This window comes from Cynara cardunculus, unplaced genomic scaffold (genome assembly GCF_001531365.2).
Source record: "Cynara cardunculus var. scolymus isolate 2C unplaced genomic scaffold, CcrdV1 Un_Scaffold_4893, whole genome shotgun sequence".
Taxonomy (NCBI): domain Eukaryota; kingdom Viridiplantae; phylum Streptophyta; class Magnoliopsida; order Asterales; family Asteraceae; genus Cynara; species Cynara cardunculus.
The window spans coordinates 30,596-33,722 of record NW_020202125.1 but is presented as its reverse complement, the minus strand read 5'-3'; the positions used below and the strand labels follow the sequence as shown (position 1 = coordinate 33,722).

The 3,127-nt window shown below is 35.8% G+C and overlaps 1 long non-coding RNA gene across 1 annotated transcript; it reads left to right on the top strand.

The window, feature by feature from the left end:
* The first annotated feature begins 1,399 nt into the window (after window positions 1–1,399).
* On the top strand, window positions 1,400–2,912 carry LOC112504206. Its single transcript, XR_003068149.1, has 3 exons — window positions 1,400–1,497; window positions 1,879–2,147; window positions 2,349–2,912. It is a non-coding gene; the product is annotated as an uncharacterized LOC112504206 (long non-coding RNA).
* The last annotated feature ends 215 nt before the right edge of the window (window positions 2,913–3,127 follow it).

Sequence of the window (3,127 nt, the reverse complement as noted above, 5' to 3'; positions counted from 1 at the left end):
AATGTTTTGAGTATTTGGGGGGTCAAAGCTCAATGTTTTTGAGTGAAACCAAATGAATTGAACCCCAACTCAGTAAATAAACTTTTAAAAGAAACCTCATGACATTTGAACAAGACATCTACAAAATATGGACGAGTTGTGCACAACCATAGAATCTGTCAACACCAGACTATGATGTTTTTAAGAAATAAACCACAAAAAATCATGATTTATTCCTAACTTTTTGAGTTCTAATGTTTGGGTCATGGATTACCACCATCAAATAAACATTTTTACATGTTTTTGGTGTATAATTTCACCTTCAGATTCAACATTTTCGAAACATATAGAAAAGAGGATAAAGAGTGCAATAAAGTGGGTTTTTCTCCCAAAAACATACAAGAAAAAGATGAAAGGATGAATGCATTACCTTGTTGGATGAGTAATGAATGTTGTATCTTCAAAATCTTGACAAAATGATGAAGATGGATGAAGAAATCGGCTGGAATGGATGAAGGAAGATGAAGATGACTCTTAAGTTTTCTAGGGAGAGTTATGAGAGAATTTTTGAAATTTGAATGAGTGTATGTTAGGATTGAAAAATCAGTATTAATTGTATTCGTCTTGAAAGATTAATTTTAGTCTATAATTGTAAAGTCAGCGTGTTTGACTTTCTTAGACTAGTTTGACTTTGACTTTGTTAGTTAGGTTGACCATATAAATATGGTTTAATATTTGTAATTAGAGGAGTGAGGAGCTAATTGTAATATTCAGATTAGTAATAAGAGGTTTGACTGAATTGAGAGGATTGACTTTTCCTCTCAATATTCATAAAGTGTTCATAGTGTTCTTGAATGATAAATCCATGAATCTGCCATTGAAGGAAACTTAATATGAAGATTGATCAGTAATTGTGGACACACAATTGGTATCAGAGCTGGAATGCTAGAAATCAGGAAAAGAAGTTGATCAGATAAGTTTTTTTTTTATTTTCTGAATTTTTCGTGTTCTTGTCATTTTTCTTCGTTTTTGATCCGATTTTCTCATAAAATCTTGTGTTTTTGTATTAAAAACAGGATCAAAATGTTCGAAATTGAATTGTGAATCTTTGTTATTCACAAACTTTTACGATTTGATCAATTTTAATCAAGATTTGATCGGGTTTTTGTGTTTTAAATTTTTTTTCGTGTTCTTGAATTTTTTTTAAAACCAGTATTTTTGATCCATTTTTTTAAATCTTTTAGTTTTTTTTTTGTGTTTTTGATAGGTTTTGATCTGATTTTCTTTCTAAGTTTGTTTTAAAATTGTTAAGCCGTCCAAATTTTAAGGCCCAAAGAATAAAGCCCATTTTGTTCATCTGGTTTAGACACCCATCTAGATAACTCACAGGCTAAACCGCATACTTGTTCTTGTTCCTAAATCGATGAAGTTTGTGAGGACTTGGAGATAAACCGCAGAATCTTTGATCGGATTGTTCTCCGGTTGGCTTCAAAGCTTCAATCGATCTCTCGGCTAAGGGTAAACCGATCATCTCTTGACCGGTATTTCAACCGGTATTCATTTACACCGGTCATAACTTCACCGGATTAGAGGTTCTGATTCGTTCAGTACGCAAGGTTTCTTGAGCGGTATTCTAAACCGCACGCTACTTGACCGGATTTCAAGCTATACCGGTCACCACTTGACCGGATTAGGTTTAGAGCTTGTACATTGAAGAAAGTTGAGCGGACTTCTAAACCGCTCAATCATTTTTACCCAGATTCTTGATTGTTTGTAATTTCTTGATTCATTTTGGTATTTTATTCAATATCTTTTCAAGAATCGATTGTGTCAAGTTTAACAAACTGTTGTGTATTGTTGTGCTGTATATTGACTGCTATGCTGTGATGTTGTTGACAGATTGTCAAATTTGTAGTGTGCGAGTTAGCAACTTCACAGTAGCAGCAAGAAGAGAGAAACAGCAGTGAGCAGCTGTTGGTGTGAAAATAGCAGCCAAACAGTGAAAGTAGCAGCAAAGAAAAACAGCAGCTAGCATTGGTTAACAGTCTTGCTGTTTCAAGTCTGAAACTGTGAACTTATTGACAGCGTGCACATTTTGACAGCAAAGCAGTTCCAACAGCAGCTCAGGAGGAATCATTCGAGATTTGAAACAGTAGGTAGCTCAACAGGTAAAGAAGATCTTGACAGCATCAACCATTGCTGTTTAAAAAACAGGTTATGTCACAGGTTCTGTTTAACAAAGCACACACAGCTTCTGTTTAACTGTTTAATTGTGCACACACAGGTTTATAATATTGCTGTCACAGGCTATGTTTAAAAGGTTCTGTGTGGTTGTTTTTCAGATTTGAAACAGAAGCTAACACTTGCAGGTAGTGCAGGTTGAAGAAGCAGCAGCATTGGGTTTGTGATGATCTGTGTGCAAATTGAAGCTGTGTTTGTGATTTGCTTTAAAACAATTTGCTGTTTTTGAGTTGTTTTCGTGCAAGTAGATTTGCTTTGAAACAACAATTTCTAGCAGCAAAACAAGGTGTAACAGCAAGTTTGGAACCGACAGTAACAAGAACAGCAGCAGCAACAACATTTGAAAGATTCGCATGCTGTCCAGTTTGAACACATGCTTCCAGAGTTTTGACAGGCTTACTTTCATTGTTGTGTCCTGTTTTGTGGTTTTGTGGTTTAAGAAGCTTGATGCCTTTTAAGAAGTTTTGCAACAGTAACAAGATTAGAATTCTGTTTTGCCTTCTGTGCTTGATTTATTGGCCTCTTGATTGCTATTGGTCTGAACTTGGTTTCAGGCTATCTTCAAGCAATCGTTGTGCCAATTAGTAAACCAAGTGGTCAATTGTACCTTGTTGGACAAGTTCGAGCTAGATATAAGCTTACTCGTTTAGCAACTGTGAAGGGTGGTTAAAATTTGAAAATAAAAATGTGCAGCAGGGAAGTGTTGTATTGTGTTCAGTTGTATTGTGCAGCAGGCTGTTTTGAAACAGTTACATAGCTATACAGCAACAGGTTTAGCAACTAAGCAGCAGTCTTGACAGGTGACAGGTTGTAAACAGCAGCAGCCTAACAGTTTGTGAAGCTGCAGGTTGCAAACAGCAGCAGCCTAACAGTTTGTGAAGCTGCAGGTTGCAAACAGCAGCAGCCT